The sequence below is a fragment of the Psammomys obesus genome, unplaced genomic scaffold (genome assembly GCF_907164565.1).
Source record: "Psammomys obesus unplaced genomic scaffold, mPsaObe1.curated_primary_1811, whole genome shotgun sequence".
NCBI classification, from domain to species: domain Eukaryota; kingdom Metazoa; phylum Chordata; class Mammalia; order Rodentia; family Muridae; genus Psammomys; species Psammomys obesus.
This window is the reverse complement of record NW_026594083.1, coordinates 4601502-4624011: the sequence shown is the minus strand read 5'-3', so window position 1 is coordinate 4624011 and position 22510 is coordinate 4601502.

The window sequence follows — 22510 nt, the reverse complement described above, 5'->3', positions numbered from 1 at the left end:
AAATCTAAAGAAAATGGATTATTTTCTTGACAAATTAATTTACCATAGTTATATCAAGAGTAGGAAATAACTATTATGGATATAGAAGCAGCCATCAAAAGTCTCCCAACCAAAACCACCCAGGGCCAGGTGGTTTTAGCATGGCATTCTACCAGACTTTAAAAGAAGAGCTACAATAATACTCCTCAAACTATTCCACAGAATGGAAACAAAAGGAACATTATCAAACTTTTTTTTAATGATACCTAAACCAACAAAGAAAGAAAAATTTAGACTAATCTCCTGTTTGATCACTGATGCAAAAATACTTAATAGATACTTGCAAACTGAATTCAAGCACTCATCAAACATATCATCCACCATGATCAAGTAGGTTTCAGCCCAGGGATGAAGGGATGGTTCAACATACACAAATCAACACAATCCACCATATAAACAAACTGAAAGAAAAAAAAACCCAACACATTATCAGCTCATTAGATGTAGAAAAAGCCTTTAAGACATTCAATACCCCTACATGAGAGATAAGGAAATCAGGATCCATACCTAAACATAATAAAGGCTATATAAGGAAGCCAATAGCCAACATCAAACTAAATGGAGAGAAACTCAAAGCAACCCCACTAAAATCAGGGAAAAGACAAGGTTGCCCACTCTCCACATCTCTTCAATATAGTACTTAAAGTTCTAGCTAGAGAAATAAGACAATTAAAGGAGATCAAATGGATGTGAATTGAAAAGAAAGAAGTTAAAGTATCTCTTTTCACAGATGATATGATAATATACTTAAGTGACTCCAAAAATTCTACCAGAGAACTTCTGCAGCTGTAAAGTCCTTCAGCAAAGTGGCTGGATACAAGATTAATTAAAAAAAAAAATCATTAGCCTTCTTGAACAAATGACAAACATGCTGACAAAGAAATTAGGGAAATAACACCCTTCACAATAGCCAGAAATAATTTGAAGTATCTAGGGGTAACTCTAACCAAGGAAGCCAAGTATCTGTATGACAAGAACTTCAAGTTTCTGAAGAGAGAAATTGAAGAAGATACCACAAGATGGAAAGATTTCTCATGTTCATGGATCGGTAGGATTAATATATTTAAAATGGCCATCCTACCAAAGGCATTCTACAGATTCACTGCAATCTTTATAAAAATACCAACACATTTTTTTTTCACAGACCTTGAAAGAAAAATTCTAAATTTCATATAAAAAGACAATAGCAAAAACAATCGTATACAATAATAGAACTTCTGGAGGTATTTCCATACCTGACCTCAAGTGGTACTACTGAGCAATAGTAATAAAAACTACATGATAATGGTAAAGAAATATGTTGGTTGATTAATGGAATTGAATCAAAGACCCAGAAATGAACCCACACACCTGTGCTCACCTGGTTTTTGACAAATGAGCCAAAACCATACAGTGGATAAAAATATAGCATCTTTACCAAATGGTGCTGCTCTAAATAGATGTCTTCACACAGAAAAATGCAAAAAGATCCATATTTATCACCCTGCACAAAACTAGAGTCCAATGGGATCAAAGACCTCAACATAAAACCAGATATACTAAATCTGCTGGAGGAGAAACTGGGTTAGAGCCTTGAACTAGTTGACACAGGAAACAACTTCCTGAACAGAACACCAACAGCTCGTACTCCAAGTTCTATAATTAAAAATGGGACACAGAGCTAAACAGAATTCTCAACAGAGGAATCTTAATGGTGGAGAAACACTTAAAGAAAAATACTGCTAGAAGTGGATGAGATGTTTCACGGCGCTACAAACTTTGCAATCAAATCAGTATGCTGGAAAGTACGTAAATACTGTGACTTGCTCTCTGTCTGCTTTGTTGTCATATTATCTTAGATATAGACTGTAAGTGCTTGAACCTGTACCTACTTTAATACCTCTTTATGATGTCCAAAAGTAATAAACGTCTTGATTTAGAAAAAGAGTATGACTGTAAAATATTTGTATTTCTGCCAAGTTAGGGTTAACTGGATCAAGCCTGAATTATGTGGTGGGCAAGTGATATTGATTAAAGGAAGAAAATAACTTTAAATTTTCCAATTCATTTTGTATCGCATAAATTAAATTGGTAAGAAATTTGAGCTTTTTTAAAAAAGAACTTAAACACAGAACAGACTGTATTTTTATTTATATCTTACACATCACAGTCATTCAATAAACAGTTGTAAGCTATATGAATGGATTAACAAAGGCTTGTTACTCCATCTGGATAGAATATTAATAATGACAGAGAGCAGCGATGCAGTGTTTATGAGTGTGAGCTCTGAGTGGAGCGGAGAGGAGCTCTTCTTCCCGCCCTGTTTCTTGGAGGCTGTATGGCTGTGGAAAAATGCTTAAACTCTTTTAACCCATTTCCTCTGTAGGAGGAGAGCAGCCCTCTGCATTAGCCTGGCCAAGTTGGTTTGTGGAGGCCCAAATTCACTCACTCCTGTTGCAGGAAGGGTTTAACATGGGATATAGACATCAGAGGAGCTGCTGGCTCAGACTCCAGAGCAAAACTTGAAATCTCTAGATGTAGGGAGCCTGGTTATGTATTGCCCATACTGAAGAATGGTGTTTAAAAATATTTCAAACATTAGTTAAAATATTTAATTAAAATATTTGAATATGAATTTAAAATTGTTTGAATTAAAATGTAATTTCTTCCCTCCTGTGCTTTTTTTAGACCCTCTCAGACACACCTAAAATCCCCTTCAAATTCATAGTATATATGTGTATGAATAAATATATAAATATGACCTCTGACACCACTTAGTGTTTCTTGTCCTTATAGGTTTCCATGGCTGTCCACTCAGTTTTGAATAATCAGTGGAGCTCATCTCTGCAGGAGACACTACTTTCCCCTCTCTCAGAAGCAACTGATAGTTTACAGCTCTTTATCTAGGGATATGTTTTTGCTTTTAAAAATTTGTTAAAGAAAAAAAAATGAAAATGATGGAATACTGTAGAACCTATATGTATCTCACAACCCCTGCCCTAATGCTGAATTATACAGCGACAGGTACCAAACAAATACTAGAAAGAGGATTACTTTAAATGCAGGTAATGAATATGTAAAATATATGACATATTTCATAGAATATAAAAAACTGTAGTATATCTTAGTAGCAAGAAGTATTTGATGATATTGCTTGAGACAGGATAAGTGAAATATCACTCTTTTCCATTAAATACAAATTATTTCCAGGTAATAATTTGTATTTAAAGGACTTTATATTTTATCCCTTTACTGCCCATCAGGGTTATCTTAACCCTTCCAAAACAAACCAAAAAATTCAGGATTTCAATCACATCTGAAAACAAAACAAAAGAGAAAACAAGCTACTTCCTCCAGTTGCATTATCTGCCCATAACTCCTTTACATGAGTCGTTTTATCTCCACTTGGATTAAAAGGGTATATTGACAGGCTTTGAGTTCTGACGTTTGATTTCCTGAAACACCTTACTCTAGGATCCCTTTCAGGATAGCTGTTCCATGTGCTTCTCAATTCCTGACAAGCTCCTTCTGTTACGGATGAATCCAGAATACATTCATTCCTAGAGCCACTACCAAGTGAGACGTATGGAGAATATCCCTGAGCACTGGAAAAAGCTGACACCCAGGTTTAGTTCCTGGAATTCATAGCTACACGCTCTAAGTTCCTAAACAAGGTAACAAGGTTCCAATCTGCTTCCTGTATTTTACCCAAATGAATATATTAAAAGTTATGTACTATCTATTCTCCATATCTGAGCCAGCCTTTGGAATGTCATTTTTAACCTTTGGCTTCTGCAGAGAGGAAAGCTTACAACATGCCTCTGCAGCAGGTGTGGGACTCCTCCATGTCTTGAGAAAATCACCAGCATGACTGATCCTTCAGGGTCCCAGTTTCAATGTAAACACTCAACACAGGAACATAAGGCAAGGCCTCTGCGATATCTGTGGCTTTGTAAAGTGTTACTAAGGAGACTTCTCATGAGTTAATGTGGAACAGAAAGTCAAAAGGAGGGGATTTATAACTGCTTCAATAGAGAATAAATCACAATGTGGCTACCATAGGAAACCTTTCCCAAACTCCTGGCCAGTGGAGGTCAAGGGGAAGCTGAGGTTCCTGACTTGGCTGGAGCATTGGCTGCTCACGCACAAACTACTCCCTGGCCTCTGCTGCAGGCATGCATGTGAATGGTGTGTGCACACACAGGGCACACAGAGAGAGGCTAAAGCAGGGCTGAGCACAAGAGTGTGTTTAGGGGAGGGGAGAAGCAAGGAGGATGGGTTTATGATAAGAGAAAGTATTCAAGAATATAATATATATGCTAAATGAATCTGTTATCTAGAGGACCACAGCTGAAAAAAAAAATCTTGAGCTGGCAATGAAGTTAATAGAGTTGAATTTTATTCCCGCTCCCTGGCTGGGAACTGTGTGTCCTTGGGAATGTTATTGAATGACTCTGACCCTAAGTTTGTGAGCACTGTGGAGAGAAATATTTGCTTCTTAGCTTGTAGTAAGGATGAAATGTTATTGCCCACGTTAACCACCTGGCACCCTGCATGTTAATGGCCATTTCCCCTTCTCTTCAAGCCATCACACCAGGACAGAGCAATCTTTTTAATTTAATACCCTGGACTAAATGGCTTTAAGTCAAACTATCACTATAGCTTAGATATCGTTTAAAAAAAAAAGCTGCTCAGAATAATTTGTAATCAGCATTCTTTACCTAAAAGCATTGATTTTTGCTAGGCTGGACAAGAGGAAGCAATAGGATTTATTGTGGATGTGCATTAGAAAACCTGAGATTTGACTCTCCAGAAATTGCCTCAAACACCCAAGTATAGTGCAATATTTGACAGTTCAGTCTGAGACACCTACCACAGGGGGACAACAATAACCAAGAAAGCCCATCACAGGTGCATTTGCTCAATTGCACATTCATAATTCAGGGGTTTCGTTTCCCTTGTATTTTTTTTAAAATGCAAGTTTAATTTTCTAGCTACTCATTCATCGACATTCTGTGCTCGTAAAAAACACAGGAGAAATCAATTAAGTTGTCCCAGCTACCAGATGTTAAGGAGAGGGTAATATAACAGAGTCAAGCACAGTTTTAAACACAAACAATATGATGCGTGTCTAACAGTTGCTTAGAGCTCAGCACGAGTGAGGCCAAGGTCAGGAGTTCAATCTCTTATGTCCAGTTAGTTTTGCTCCATTCTAGAGCCACTAGCAGTATCTGCACTAGACATCTTGAATGTATACTTCACTGATGGTTAAAGTGTGTTGAAGCAAAAGTAGCAGCAAAATATTATAGACCACAGGAAGAACAGCTTACGGGTAATTTTGTCTTCTGTTTGTTCTGCCTACGAAAGGCACCACTACCAATCTGAAGGCTGCTAGGTACAGCACATTGTTTTAGGTTTTCAGTAATGCATGGGGAAGTAGTTAAGACATCAAGAAAGGAGAGAGATTTTCCTCAATGGTCTCTAAGCATTGTATGGAGGGGATATACCTGGGCATTCCAGTGCTCTTCTGCTTCACATAAACAGTGTCTACCTCATGTGCCAAAGACATATACGTTCTCTTCTGCCATACCTTCCCCACCAGCAGATAGTTCTGAAAAATAAGAAACATTTAACCCTTCCTCACTTAAGCTGTTTTTGTAAGAGGGGTTCTTTACTGTGATACAAAAGTACTAATATATATAGCCTTCACTTAACTGAATGGGGACACCTTCCGCATCCTACAAACTGATCTGTGAAGAAATCTGCTTATGTAGATGTTAATCTCAGCTTAAAGAATGCCTTCACTGTGACATCTGGACTGGTGTTTTACCAAATATGTGAAACTCATGTCCAAGTGCTTTTCTGTAAGAAAATTTTTATCATTGCTGCCTTTCTTCTTTCATTACATCTTTGGCAGTTCTTACAAGTCACATGAATTTTAAAAGAATAAGGCAAAGCAGCAGGAAGTGACTTCCATGATGAGATTACAAAAGGCATGTCAGTGGGCTTTCTTTACTCTGTTACACATTTCTAGGAAGCAGGGTCCCAAGTGGTGGATCCCCACTCTAGGCTCTGAGAGCAGAATTAAGTGAACTGTTCCTCAGAAAGTGAAGACTTCAGTACAAACAGGTTCCAGAAGTCTAAGTGCAGCTGCCAATCAGATGAGCTGTCAAGAGCAGCCTTTCTTCCCTAGTTGAGTGAACCCTCAGAATTTCTGGGTAAACTATTCTACTGCAACATTGCAAGATATTGAAACAAGAGACTCATTTAAGGCATGCCTGTATTTCTTGTCCATAGAAACTGAGATATGAAATGTATATTTTCATCAGCCATTAGTTTTTGGAGTGATGTGTTGTATAGTCAACGCTAATCCAGGAATTTAAATTATTATATTCACCAGAATAATTGGTTGATAACCAAATCTGTACTAACCAACTAAAGCTCTAAAAACTGAATTGAAGACTACTCAGAGCTCACAATTATTCTTGATATTCTGAGTTAGCAGTAGGGACTCCAAGAAGATACCACAAAACTAGCCACCCAAGAGAAGTGGCTAGTCCTGCTGAAGTCAAGAAGGGACCAGATAGAGATGCCAGAACCATGGCTGTGTGCTGAAATTTAACAATGAAATTAATTTTCATGCTTTGTCTTTCCCCACCTTATGAGTCAATTTCACATCAGGATCTTAGGCTGGACCAGGGATAGAAAGTATCTAAACAAATATCTTCACTAGCTGGCAAGGATGTTAGATAGAGCCTTAGCACTCTCCCTTTCTTACTTCCTTCCATACTATTTTCTTATCATTTTTACCTTCCTCTTTCCTAAAAAAATATTTGAAGGTCAACAAAGGACAGAAATATATACACTCTAAATATATGTACAGTTATGTAAGGAATTGCGTGATTGGATTCTGTATTACCAACATCAAGCTTAACTTCCATAAAAATGCTCAGAAAGATTTTTTAAATTCTGTAATGTGGTAAGAATGAATACAACATTTGTAGAGTGAAACAAACAAAATATTCTGTCTTTGACATTTATAGGCTGTGTGATCTTGTACCTTTTTTCTTACCTTATAGTGCTGGAGAGGATGTGGAAAAGAGGGAACCCTTGTCCATTGTTGGTGGGAATGTAAACTTGTACAACCACTTTGGAAATCAATCAATTAAAAAAAAAATTAGGAATAATGCTACCTCAAGATCCAGCTATACCACTTCTGGGCATATATCCAAAATATGCTCAACCATAGAACAAGAACTTTTGCTCAACTATATTTATAACAGCTTTATTGATAATAGCCAGAATCTGGAAACAACTTAGATGTCCCTCAACTGAATAATGGATACAGAAATTGTGGTATATTTACACAACGGAATACTACTCAGCAATTACAAACAAGGAAATCATGAAATTTGCAGGCAAATGGATAGAACTAGAAAACGTCATCCTGAATGAGTTATCCTGGAAGCAGAAAGACACACATGGTATATACTCACTTATAAGTGGATATTTGATATAAAATGTAGGATAATCATAATAAAATCTGTACTCCTAAAGAAGCTAAACAACAAGGAGGACCCTAGGACAGAGACTTGCTTAATCCTCATTCAGAAGGGCAAACAGGATAGACATTGGAAGCAGGAGAAGACAAGGAACAGGACAGGAGCCTTCCACAAGGGGGCTCTGAAAGAATCTACCAGGAGGCTATCAAGACAGATGCTTAGACTCATAGCCAAACTTTAGGCAGAGTGCAGGGAAACTTTTGGAAGAAGGGGAAGATAGAAAGACCTGGAGGGGACAGAAGCTCTATAAGGAGAACAACAGAACCAAAAATTCTAGGCCCAGGGGGTCCTGAAGAGGCCGATGCACCAACCAATGACTGCATGGAGAAGACCTAGACCCCCTGCTCAGATGTAACCTATGGCAGCTCAGTGTCCAAGTGGGTTTCCTAGTAAGGGGATCAGGGGCTGTCTCAGTGGTGGGCTCATTGATCACATCCCTCTGTGGGGTGCAGCCTTACCAGGCCACGGAGAAAGAGGATCCAGACAATCCTGATGAGACCTGATAGGCTAGGGTCAGATAGAAGGAGAGGAGGACCTCTTCTATCAGTGCACTAGGGGAGGGACATAGGCAGAGAAAAGGGAAAGAGGGTGGGCCTGGGAGGAGATAAGGGAGGGGACTACAACCAGAATACAAAGTGAACAAACTGTAATAAATAATAATAATAAAATAAAAGTAACTAAAATAAAATTACTGTTACCTCTTAATCCTCTTTTGAGAGTAAAGGTGGCAAGAATTTCACATTATTAGAATGAGGAGTGGCACAAAACAAGTCATCATTATGAGTGCTCACACTAAGCTGTAACTGTGGTTTGTGGTTTAACAGTACAAGGTTCTTGGAAAGAGTGAACTCTAAGCTGAACTTGAGAAAAGACAGCAGAAGGGTGGAAGTTGAGACCTTCTCATGGCATACATCTCTAGCACCTGTCACAAAAAGTATTTGAAAGCTCTTAGGGACTAATGCCTTACAAATGGATAAACGGATGTATTGATGCATGACACACCATCTTAGAAAAGGTGAGTAATGGGTAAGTCAATGTAGTTGACTGTCAGGTTGGCATTCTAGCCACTTAACAGCATGTCACATTTGGCCCCAAACTATTAGACTTGGGAGTTTTTGTTCAGTTTCTATATTAGCGTGAGCACTGACATAGCTATTAATAACATAGACAGTAACAGAAGACAATGAGATTAACAATGGCATCCCATCAGCCAGGTCTTCATTAAAAAATGAACAAAAGGAGTTGGTGTCAAAACAGTTCATGCAATCCTTTGCTTGATGTCTAGATTGTATAATGACTCATAAGAAACCAACATACAAAACAGAGATTACATTTTGTTAAAAGGCGGCAGTTCTTCCATGTTTTATTTTCCCATTATAACTATGATCACGCACACCTATTCTGATACCAATTCATATGTGAGCACATTTTGGTGGATTTAATTAGCTTCCTCCTGTAAATAGAGACTTACATTAAAATAAAATGAAACCAATGGATTAAGGTTAATTATGCCCTCTTCCCTTTCTTATTTCCTAGGCTTATGATACAATTACTAATTGAAACTAATGAAAGCCACAGTTATCTCTTTAATCATGTTTGAAAGAAAAAGCTGTAAAGCAAAAAGAGCCCATTCCCAATTAAATGGTGTCTTAAAAGCTTTTGTGATCTCTCCTGACATGGTATAGAACAGCAATCTAAATTGTTTTCACCAAGGGGGGGGGGGGTTCAGACTTCCTATTTTCCCTCCCGCAGTCTGTATCTGATAATCTAACATAGGCTTGGAGAGGCTCCGGTTACTGCCTGGGGTAGCAGTGGACCAGGTTTCAGCATCGGTCTGATGCTTTGCCATTGGTGAGGGTGCATATGATATTTTGCTCATCTTATTTCTAATATCATTCTCACCGGCTTGTTTGGCATGCTCTAATTCCCTTTGTGTCAAATTAGCCCAAATGATAATACTAGTAAGAGGAAATATAAATTACAATAAATATTCGTTGTTTTTTTTTCTTTGAAACCCTGAATAAATATAATTTTGTAAAGAACAACATGTTTAAGGGTATTTAATAGCTTCCTGTATCAAGAAACCTGGAAAATATTTTTGAATCTCTTCTAATGCAAATAACCATCCCCCAGGTAACCTGTTTTGTCACCCTAGATATTTATAGTGCCATGAGAAGAGTTTGTTACTTCAGGATTGACAGACAGCTCACTTAGCACACCAGCAGACAGATGGCAAAGTTCACAGGCAATTTACAAGCTCTGCACCTGATGGATTGGATACGGTCCCTGTGCATTCTCCAGGCACTACAAGCTATATGATCTGCCTTGAGATGAGGGGCTGTGTGGATGCTATACATCATCCTCGTAGAGAAATCAGAATTCACCAGCTCTGTTGAACTGCTACCTTGAGACAGGAGCTATGCAGCCTGCAAGAATGTCTCCTGTCTCCATAAGGATAAGTGAGCTAACTATTGCTTTTATTCAGTGTCACACTTACAGGCAGACAAAATCTGTTTCCTTGAGAACCTTGTCCTTATTACACTGATATGCTGGGATGGAGGAGTTTCTGTTTGCAGACTCTTGTCTACACACTTTGGTTCCTTAATCAATCCCCTGTTTTAAATTGAGTGTGCTATTTTATTGGGCATTTTTGATGACGGTGGTGTGGCATTCACAAAATGATTAATAATTTTATAATGCATCTTCACAGCCATACAAGTATGCTGAATTGTTAGCACTAGCGAGGCGAGAAATGTGTGCTTCCTCAGGTGTTTGTTTAGCAGTGACATATGGCATAGTGCTTCCTTGCATATTTTTGGAGCTGATCTTGCTCATGGCCAATAGTGCCTATTTGTGAAATCTTGATCTCAATGACAGGTGGATGGAATACGTCTCTGCAGTCAAACTTAGAGGCTCACAAGCAGAAAATCTCACTTTTGACATATTCCGAGCTGTGTGGCTCTGTTTCAGTTTATACACCTACAAATTGAAGATAATACCTGGGGTATCAGCCCTGCAGAACTGATTGGGAGACTGAGCCAATTACCGGAGTTAAAGCACTTAGAACCATGCTTGCATTGTGTCATTATAATTCTGCAGATGTGCACAACCATGAAGTTAGAAAGCATAACATCCAAACTGGGTCAGTCCTAGCAGCTTAGTTTAACTAACTAGGCTCAGACTTACCGGGATTCATCTTTGCTGTCTGACCTCTTCCACAACTTGAGACACATCTTCATGACCTTTACAGTTATATAAAAGTATATAGGTAAAGCAGAAGTGTTAGTGGGTGGTTAGACTCCTCCACATTTTCAATACAATTGTAATTCGATTACATATAACTTCCTCTAATTTTTACAACAAAATTGTGATTAAAAAAGTAGATACATTTATATGTCCTTGCTGGTTTTATATACATCTTGAAAGTAGTCAGCTTGACTGGTGCTGAAAAATAATAGGTCAATAGACGTGTATTATACCTGTAAAGGGAGGGTCAGAGGTAACTCTGGGCAGAGTGCTTGACTGGCATGCACACAGCCCCAGATTTGACTCCCTGTTCAGTAAAACAAGATAGCAAAGTTAACCAAATGAAGAGAACCTCTATTAAGCGTCATGTACCCCTTGAGCCTCTACTGGAACTTTGCTAAAGCATATGTTGATAAGAAATATATACATATACATATATATATATATATATATATATATATATATGTATGTATACATAAAATCAGTTCCCCCTGGAGAGGGCAGCCTTGCCAGGCCACAGAGAAAGATGATGCAGCCAGCCCTGATGAGACCTGATAGAAGGGGAGGAGACCTCCATATCAGGGGACTAGGGAAAGGGCATAGTGGGGAGAAGAGGAAGGGTGCGTGGGACTGGGAGGAGATGCAGTGGGCTACAACTGTGATACAAAGTGAATGAATTGTAACAAGTAAATAAATCTAAAAAGGAAATACCAAAAAAAATATTGCATTTGCATGTGGCATTCATAGAATTACTGATTTTAATATTTTGGTTTTGCAAGTGAATAATCTCCATTATTGAAAGAGAATGATTTGAACAAAAGGGAATTCACAACATGTATTTTAATAGAAACATTACATATTTATAGATAGATAAGTTTGTGTTCAGTTTGTATACAATATTAGACTTCTATAAAATATTGATGAAAATATTTATGAGAAACTACTAATCTATTTGTATCTCTAACGTGACTGGTACAACATATATGTGTTTGTATTTATAACATGTTTAGTCCATTTTGTATAAGTTTGATCCCTTAATCTTTGAAGAAGGAAGTGTTTCTTCAGTTGATTCTGAGATCAAGAGGCATGAGTGCTGGATAATTGAGAGAGACTCAAAACTCTTCTTTGCCTCCAAAACTTTAATGAGTGTTGGAAGTACTATGCCAAAAGATAGGACCTTGGTGCAATGAGTAATTTAGTTTGGAGGAAATTTAGAGTTGTTGCCTGCAACAGGGACCTCTCTGTGTCTTCCTTCAGCTGCTTCTCTCTTGACGTGGGTCACAGAACTTAGAAAGCCTATTTCTCTAGTCATGCAGCCTACCAAAGGCACAGCTCTCTGTGCTCTCTTCAGTAATACAGCTGTGAAACTTACAAAGGTCACTCTAAACTCCTCTCCTCATCCTAAAAAAGGCCCAGGTGACAGGCACTAAATTACTCCAATTTATTATTACTAGATCGTGCCTTCTTTTGTCCTCTAATCATATTTCTATATGACTGCCCGCTCCTAAAATTACACAGGTGATTCAAAGGTTAGGATGTCTTCATTTTTTACAGGCTACATAACATTTTTATTAAATCCATGTTGATGCTTTTCTATTGTTGATCATCCTTTGTTCCAAGGTATCAGCCAAGTACTTTTCAATGGACAAAAATGAAATGTTTTCTTCCTACACAGTGTAGGAATAAATAAATCATATATAACATATGATATATATGTATATATACATATATATTATATATAATAATAAGCAAAGCAGCTACCATTTAATCAAAATCACATCCTAAATTTTGAACCTTATTTCTTTGAACCTCAGTTTATTCATATGAATACCAAAGGTCAGACAGATCATATCATCTTTGCAGTCTTAAAATTCCACCAAGGGATTTGTGCCTTCAATCTGTCAATCATTTTTCTTTGGTGCAGAAACACTATTAGTAGTTCCACTAGCCAAGCAGCAGCAACTGCTGACATAGTCACGTCATATTAACTTTTGACTTCATAATTGCAAAATCAGATTTATAATCCAAGAATGCAATGCATATACTAAGTTCTACCCCATTAGCAGTCATCTGGTAATAATTGTATGAGAACAGAAAAATGGCAATTTATATTGAAAATATATGACTTTTGTGGTATTGTCTTTTTGTTATATGCATAATTTTACAATCTTAGTTTCAGAGTCATTTAAAAACCCTGTTCTCAGAAAGACACATATAGCATATACTCACTTATAAGTGGATATTAGCCATATAATATAGGACAAACATACTGAAATCTATATTCTTAAAGAAGCTAAACAATAAGGAGGACCTTAAGGAAGAGGCTTAATCCTCATTCAGAAGGGCAAACAGGATAGACCTTAGAAGTAGAAGACAAGGAACAGGACAAGAGCCTTCTACAGAGGACTTCTGAAAGACTCTACTCATCAAGGTATCAAAGCAGAAACTAAGACTCATAGCCATACATTGGGCAGAGTGTCAGAATCCTTATGGAAGAAGAGAGAAATAGAAAGACCTGGAGGGGACAGGAACTCTACAAGGAGAACAACAGAACCAAAATACCTGGGCCCAGGGGTCCTGCAGAGACTGATACTCCAACCAAGGACCATGAGTGCAGAAGACCTAGATACTCTGTTTAGTGGAAACCCATTGGCTGCTCAGTTTCCAAGTGGGTTCCTTAGTAAGGGGGTAGGGGCTGTCTCTGACATGAACTCACTGGAGGGCTCTTTGATCACCTCCCCATGGGGTGGGGTGGGGAGGTATAGCCTGACCAGGCCACAGAGGAAGATGCAGCCAGCTTTGATGAGTCCTGATAGGCTAGGGTCAGATGAAAGAGGAGGAGGTCCTCCACTATCAGGAGACTAGGGAAAAGGCATATGAGGAGAAGAGGGAAGGCGGCTGGGACTGGGAGGAGATAAGGTGGGTGGGGGTTGTAGAAGGGATACAAACTGAATACACTGTGATAAATAAACAAATAAACAAATAAATACATAAATAAACAAACAAATAAAATTTAAAAAGAACCATTAAAAACATTAAAAACAGGGTTTTTAATATAGGCTCTCCTGGAGCCTACATCAATCTTACCTCCAAATAACTCGACTTAGGTGTATTTTATAGTTTCTATTGTCCAATTTGTAATCATTGCTCTATTTTTTTTTCTTTTTGTTTCCTTAGCAACTTCCAGGAGCAAACATTAAATTATTTTCCATAGTGAATTAATGGTAAAACCAATGATTATTGCTTGATTTTCAAACTAATGAAATAGAGGTAACAGGATTCAATATTATCTGATATTTATGACAAGTGTCCATAAAATGTCTAAGAAGAATTATTCCACTGGTTTTCTGTAATGGTACCTTTCTCTTAGATTTCAGAATGTAGCACGTTCATGCATATGCCCGCAGAAATAGAGCAGAAAATACACAGCTGGGGTAGAAGGGGAAGGGGAGGGCCACAGCTCCTAATTAACCCCGTGGATAGTTTTTCTAAGACTTGCCCTTCTAGGAATAACGAGCCAAGGGTCTGAACTCCAAGGTACGTGATAGTCTGCCTGTGTAGGCAGAAGTCAGAAGGAAAAGCATTCTTATTTCCCACACCTGCTTTGAGTCTGGTACAGCAGTACTAAAAATCGCTTCCCCTGCTTAATAGAAATCTATAACCATGCAACAGCCAGAGCAGAGACCTATTCTTCCAAGTAAGTAGATAATTTCCTCTGTGAGTGATCTTCTTTCCCCCAACAGTCACGCTTCAGACCCTCATTTAACCTGCCAGATTTACCCTACCCTTGTGGGAAACAGTTTATCCAAAGAGAGCTATGATAATTTTCATCTTAGGAGGAATTAAACTTAAGTATGAAGTACATGTTTTTCCAAAGGATTCATTATAGGAAAATTCTTTAACCAAAGACCCCAAAACTTAAATTGACTTAAATTGAGAAAAAAACATCAGATGGCCTCAATTCCTATAAAACAGAATGAAATAGATAATCTGGAGAGAATTTGACTGGCTGCTAAGCCCTCAAAATCTCTACCATACTCTGAAATAATTTTAGTCTTGGCGTAGATGTCTATACCTCAAGCCAAAGAGTGACTGTGTCTCTTTCATCAAAACTAACAGCCACAAGGAATTAAATCACTTTAACTAGCATCCAAAACCTAACTGGCTGTTAAAGAGAGGCTTTATCCAAGTAAAACAGGAGGTGGCTTGAATGATGTACCCACTTCCTCACTTAACTCAAACACTCCAGGCTCAGTTGCTTGAGAATTTTGTGAGCCATCTGGAATTAATCTGCTTGAGAGCAAAGGCAATAAAATATTGATATGAGTTGTATCAAGGCTGTGGTCTGAATGACTGAAAACAGGAAAGGTATCTATTGTTTCCTGTGTTCCTTATTGCAAAATCCATCTTTTGTATTGTATTTCTCTCTCTTGCCTCATTAGACATGACAGTCTATTTGGGTGAATGAAAGATTTACAATCTCAAAAGTAACACCTAGGCTTGCTCTTGTCACTTGTCTAAACTGCACAGATCATGTGAATAAGGCTCAAGATAATGATTCTGGCTGTTGAAGCCCACACAGTCCAGAGTGTATAGATGGTGGGAACATATCATTGGCTCTTTCACATTAAGTTCCAAACACACAGCTCAGGAAAACATTACACAGAGATGGATGGCTGGGAGGTCTCCTTATGGCCATTATAAAGCTGGTTAAACTTCCATTCTTGTTCATTGGGATTAAAACCAAGTAATCTGCTTGTGGATGAAGAACTAATGAATTTCATAAAAGTATAATTCTTTTCAGGACATGCATGAGAAAGCATAGATAAACCAAGGAATGGCCAGTTTGGTCATTAACTCAAGGGCTTGTTAACATAACCTAGCCTGCTCCACAGTTTGGCCCATGATCTCCACATCTTTAAAAAAATGTCATTGCATTTATTTTTCTATTGATTTAGTGCATGTGTGCATGTGATTGTGTGTGTGTGTGTGTGTGTGTGTATACAGGTGAGCCATGGCACATGTGTATGGCTCAGAGAACAATTCTGGGGGTCAGCTCTGTCCTTCTGCCATGTGCATCCCAGGAACAGAACTCAGCTTGCTGTGTTTCCTGGCAAGCTCCTTTAATGGAGAAGCTGATGATCCATCTCACCGGCTCTAGCCTACATCTTTGTGTGCACTCCATTTCCTACTCATCACCTGGGACTAATCCACATTTTCAACTTGTCGAAGGCACTGCTCTTCATATCCTAAGATGGCTTCGGTATCCATGCTTTCAGTAGGGCTCTGCTCATCAACCAGGAAAATAAAAACTCAGCGTCCTTCAAAGTGACATTGGAATCCAAGCACTGTAAGGGTCAGAGAATGTGTTGACCAGTCCCTGTGCAGGGCACAGGTTGTTTGAGACTGGACTGCACAGGCTAATAGGATTAACCATTTGAGCAACAGAACCAACTTCTCTTCTGAATGTATCTGTCATCCTTCCAGCTTTTACATCCACCCACCCCCACACGAAACACTGGTCCCAATTTTCTTTGGTATGTAAATTCTTACCTGACCAAACAAACAAACAAAACAACTTTTCTGGACCAAAATTGCTTTCCTGTTACACAGTATGTGGTCAATACAAGGTTTCGAAAAGAAGAGACTGAAAAAGTAATCAGAAGTGTGCTTAAAGGTGCCTGAGGGAAAATCCTTCCATCTCTCAAGGATGGAAACAAATGTGGTGACATATTCTTTTCCTACAGTGTGAGAGATTTTACAAGCATTCAGCTGCGGAAGAAGAAAGGTCAGAGGAGCCACAGATGTATTCTAAGACCCTTAGGCATTGTGACAGGCTACTTTCTGGATCTTTCTCAACAGAAGATATGATAAAATATGATTAACTCTACATACTCTGTCATACTTCTTTCCCCTTTGGTCTTTGTGGGCTGAATAACTGAGGATTAAATAACATATATTCGTTTTAAAGATCTACTTTTATTTAAACAGGTGAAGGGTTATAAAACAAAATATAAACCTTAGTAAGAGAAGTTTCTTACGCATACAAGGACACTGGGCTGGGAAGATGGCTCAGTCAGTCAGAACACTAGGTGTACAAGCATGAGGAATTAAACTTGCACCTCAGAGTCCATGGTAAAACACAGATGTGGATGTTCCCGCTTGCCACTCTGTACTGGAGGAAGGTGGTGGACTGGAAGATCACACGGTTATTTTTTTGACCTCTAGTGTAACAGAAAACAGTGAGCTTCTAGTTCAGTGAGAGATCCTGTCTCAGAGAAATGAGGCAGAGGACGACAGAGAAAGATACCTCGTAGCATGTTCTGTCTCTGTGCTTGCACATATATGCATATATTTACCATACATGACATCGTACACTATAACTAACACACACACACACACACACACACAAGTTAAAAAAGACAACCACAAGCATGAAAACCTGAATTTCAAGATTCTATGAGACATCACTAAAATAAATGAGAAAAGGTAATCTTTTTATGGGAAAAATGTCAAAATTAACTACAGTTAGCTTATATGCAAAGATAAAATATAATAAAAACATCTCCCCATTTTCTTGAACTAATTATTTTGTTTTATTCTATAGGAAGTTCCTAATTTTGAAGCTGAAAAACCAAACAGAAAAACGTAAGTCAAATTTACTTGGTAAGCGGTAAATCCTTTCAGCTTTGCACATATAATATTAGTGGATTTCCTGAACTGTTTTTCTTCTGTCATGCACAAATCTAGGTGTGTTTTACCCACTGCTATTTCTCTGTTTGTGCTGATGCACAGGAATTTGGGTGGCAACATTCCTATAGGTAGGGATGTGAAAATTAAATTTTAAGAAGAAGAAATGTGTTTAAACAAGGCCTGGGTTAAACCGGGAACCCACTCCAAACATGTGTCTATCAGTGACCTATATAATCTCCTAAAGAATTCTTCTAATCCAAACAGAAATGTGTTTGGAAAGAGCTTTGGCTATTTAGGTCAGGCCTAGCTTTTCATTCTGTGTGTGCTGCCAAAAGCTGTGACACACGAGTTGCGTAAGGCAATGGGATTTTAGCTAATAAGCAAGAAATTCATGGGGACAGGAAGCTGCTTTATGAGGAAACTTCCCAGTTGGTTTGCTGATACCATGGTATATTGCTTCCTCACATCCTGGATTGCCCTGGGACCAAATACAATTTGTGCAAAGTTCTCTCTTCTGAGTCTTGGCCTTTTCTGGTCTACTCATGCTGCCGGAGTTTTGCTTCTGTCCCTGAAGGTTGTCCCAGTTGGAGATATAAGCACATGCGCAATGTGTGATTGGGCGATTAACAGAGCTCTGCCAAGGAAGGGTGGCTGTATATCATCAGTCCAATGACATAACCACAACAAGGATATTTTAAACCGGCAGGAGGTCTCTGTTCAACCCTACCTGCACCCCAATCTCCTAACCTACCTCTATCTCATCCAGCTGTTTACTATTTCTTATATGGATAGGAACATTGCTAACTTTAGGTCAAATACTTAAAGAAAATTATAGCTATTGGCTTCTGGTTGGTATTTTTCACAAATTAAAGATTCCAAAAGTGTCCAGTGCTGACCAAATTATGGCTTTTCCCATATAAGCTGAATTGATCAAGGTGCACAGACTCTAAGTAAACTAGGATGGAAGCTATTTGTCAGTTCTCAACACGTGCTGGATACTACTACCTGTCCTAAGTATTTTGTACTTAGGACAAAATAAATAAAAAAATGTTTATTTATTTATTTATTATCTTTTTTTAATTATTAACTGGGTCTGGGGAGATATCTTAGTGAACAAAGTGCTTACCATGCAAACATGCCAGGATGAGTTCATATCCCCTGACCCCACGTCAAGTCAGATATGGTTGCATCAGGTTTGTAGTCCCAGTGCTCTGGGACTGCATAGACGGTTGTAGTCTCACCCATGCACGGTGAGATGGGCGGTGGAGACAAGAGAACCCTTTAGGATTTCTAGTCACGTGTTAAACCACCATGAGCAAGGCAACATATCGAATGAAGGGTTTGTTTGGCTTATGACTCCAGGGCTGAGTCTGTTGTGGGGAAACATGTAACCAAGCAATAAGCACATTGGCTAGACTAGCCACTGAGAGCTAGCATCTGGAAACACGAACAGGAAACGATGAAGACACCTCAAAGAGGCCTGAATCTTGAAACTTCAAAGCTTGCCCCCATAACATACTTCCCCTAGCAAGGCCGTACTTTTGGTACTTTTGAATCTTCCACCAACAACCAGCAACTCAGAAGCAAGTGTGCAAATACTTGAAGTTTGTTGAGGGCATCTCATTGAAACCACCACATTTCACTCCCTGCCCCTATGGTCTTGTGGCCCTGTCATAAGGCAAAAATCCATTTAAAACCTCAAAAGTTACCATAGTCGTTCAATACCAACACTATTTGAAAATCCAAATCCCAAAGTCTCTTCTGAGACTCAAGGCTCCTTCTTAATCATAACCCCCTTTAAAAAAAAAAAAAAAAAAAAAAAAAAAAAAAGCAAATTAAGATAGTCCAACATTAGAATGGACTATGCATTGCAATTCCAGAAGGGAAAAATGGGGGCAGAGTGAGGAAATAGTGACTCATGCCTGATCAAAAAACTAGCAGGAAACTAAAGCACCATGCCTCAGGTCTGAAGGCTTAGACGGCTTTGTCGTTTCCTCTGTGCCTCCTGCGACACACTTCCTTCTCTTGGGGCCACTTCCACTCTCTGTGTTGACCTCTCCTTGGTGTACATCCCATGACCTTGGCAACTTCAACATTTCGTGGTCTTCGCCATAACCCAGAATTCACATACACAGATTTACCCGAGGGCCTCAAGAGTTACTCAACACACGAGAAACTCATTTACTCATGTGTTCTTCATAACTCTACAGCCGGAACAAGATGGACAGCAGTGCCATGTTTGACTATCAGCTGGGGTGCGGGGGTGAGTCCAGCTTCCCTTGAACCACATTGGCAGCAGCTTGTGTTTGTTGTTGCTCTCTAAGAGCAGAAACTTCTTTAAGGCCTTTTCCTTTCATACACCGGAAGGCAAGCTTCCTGGGGCAGGCCTCTTCCATCTCTTCCAGTGCATAGTTGACCCCTCCTTAATGGTACAAATTTCCTTAATGGTTACAGCCTCTCTTCCAGCACAAGCTTTGGCTCTAACATTAACCTTTCCAGTGTCGTTTTCTTCTCCAAATTGTCATTTTTTTTTATTTCTTTCTGCTCTTTTTTTTTTTTTTTTTGCAGTGTGACTCTGCATAAAAGTGTTTGCAAGTAACCATGTGACAGAGTCAGTAGCAGGCTGCCTTGAAATCTCCTCCACCAAAGAGATTAATCCATTACTTTAAAATCACGCTGAGGCAAGTTGCTAGGGAAAGGGCAAAAAGCACCCCCATGTTTTGCCCTGACAGTGCCAGAATGGTCCTTAGCTCACTTGCAAATATTGATCCCCCAAACCTCTTTTGCTCGGCCTCCATGGTCCGCATAGCTGTCAGCAGCACTGTCTTCCTAGCTATTACTAAGATGTCCTATAAAGCTCTGTTTAGAGTGTTCAACTACATTTCTAGTCCAAAGTGTCCAAATTTTCCTCAATTCTCCAAAATCCACACAGTCGGGTGGGTTACAGTAAAACCCCACCCCCTGGTACCAACTGCTGCCACAGGTTCTTTGTTTTTGTAGTAAAATACCACGGTCAAGGCAACTCATGAAAGGAAGGGCTTATTTGGCATATGGTTCCAGAGAGGTAAGAGTCCATTTTGGCGGGAAAGCATGTGAACACACAGCAGGACTGTTGGCTGCATCAGCTGAGCTCACGACAAACCGCAAACATGAAGTGAAGAGAGAAAAGGTAGAATGAGAGGAGTCATTTGAAATATATGCCTGTCCTTAGTGGCCTTCTTCCCTCAGAAAATCCATAGCTCTACATCCTCCCCAAATGGCCGTCAACTGGGTACCAAGTATCCAAAGGCCTAAGGTTTGTGGGGCACATGCCATCCATGGAATGGCAGTCACTCAGCCTGACATCCACAGAGCCAAATAACAGACACCATGTTTCAAACAAGGTCTTAGGTAAGGACCTGAAGTTGTCCTCTGGACACTACACATGCCCCTACACTCACACAAAGGCACACACATAGACACACACAGAGAGAAACACACAAACACACACAGGCACACAGACATACAAACACAGACACATACACATACACAAAGAAACACATAAGCACACACAGACACACAGAGGAGCATACACACAGATACACACACAGATATATACATTCCCACACACGGCTATAGACACACAGACACACATACATTCACACACACACACACACACATACACACACACATACACACACACACACACACACACACACACACACACACACACAGCAAAAAACGAAAGAGGAAATAAGTTCCCTTGCTGTTGGCCATCTGTTGCCGGGCATGCAGCCTACCCTTGAGAGTAGTTTGTTTCCCAAACATGAGCCCCTTAGAGAGAACTAAATTTTCATTTGCTCAGGGTTATCAATTGGAGACAGCTTCTGGGTTAGAGTTGGTGTATGTGTCCACTTCTCCTTTCAGCTCTAGGATGCTACCTGGTCTGGACCGTGCAGGTCCAGGGATGCTGCTGTGTCATCTGTGTGAGTTCAGGTGGGCTTCCATCCTGTTGCAATAGAGGGCCTTGTTTCCTTGGTGCCGTCCATTCCCTCTGGCTCTTGGTTCTTTCTGCTTCCTGTTCCACAGAGCACCCTGAATTTCATGAGGAGTCATTTCATTGTTGTAAAGAAGTAGCATTGTGTTTTATTCTAGATAACTGGCCTATCTTTGTCACCTAAGAGGTGTAGGACATGGATTCCATGTTGTGGGGTGGGCTTTAACTCAAATCGTAAGTGTTGTGCCACCTTGCACTAGCATATTAAAAGGACCTTCTATAATTAGTTTGACTTTAAGCCCTAGGTTTACAGAAAAGGTTAACCTTGGCTTTAAGGATTATCAACAGTGGGGAAGCAATTTGCAACCAAGTTGGTTGTATGCATGGGGTGTGTATATTACTCTACACGTATGGATCAAACTACTTGCTTCAATCATCATATTGCTATCCTTTGTCACAGAAGACATAGTAAAGATGATTTCATATTTTCAAGCCTGAGCAAGCATCAATATTGTTTTATCTTTGCTCATTTTAGTCTCTGATTCCTATTCCCACTGGGTATTTTTATAAAGCAGAAGTCATACATATAATTTCATGCTTCAATATGTAGTTATAAAATAAGAACTATTATTCAAATATGGGATCACAATACCTCTACTTCACTACACACAAACAAGAATGATCATAAAATATCACCAAATATAGAGTAAATGTTAAAAGTTAACTGTAGGCGCAAGTGCCTTTACAGAGTTGGCTTCTTTCAGCCAGCTTACAAATAAGTATAGTGCTTTAGTTCATGCTTTTTTATATATTTACCTCAACTTACTTGTTAAAGATCCTAATTTATACACTAAGTCGTTAAATTTGGCTGGTTCACTCCTTGTAATATTTTTAAATATATGCTCTTTCTATACACTTCTCACATTTAAAAAATTAGTTAAATTCCAAGCTGTGGTAATGTCAAGTTTCACACACACACACACACACACACACACACACACACACACACACACAC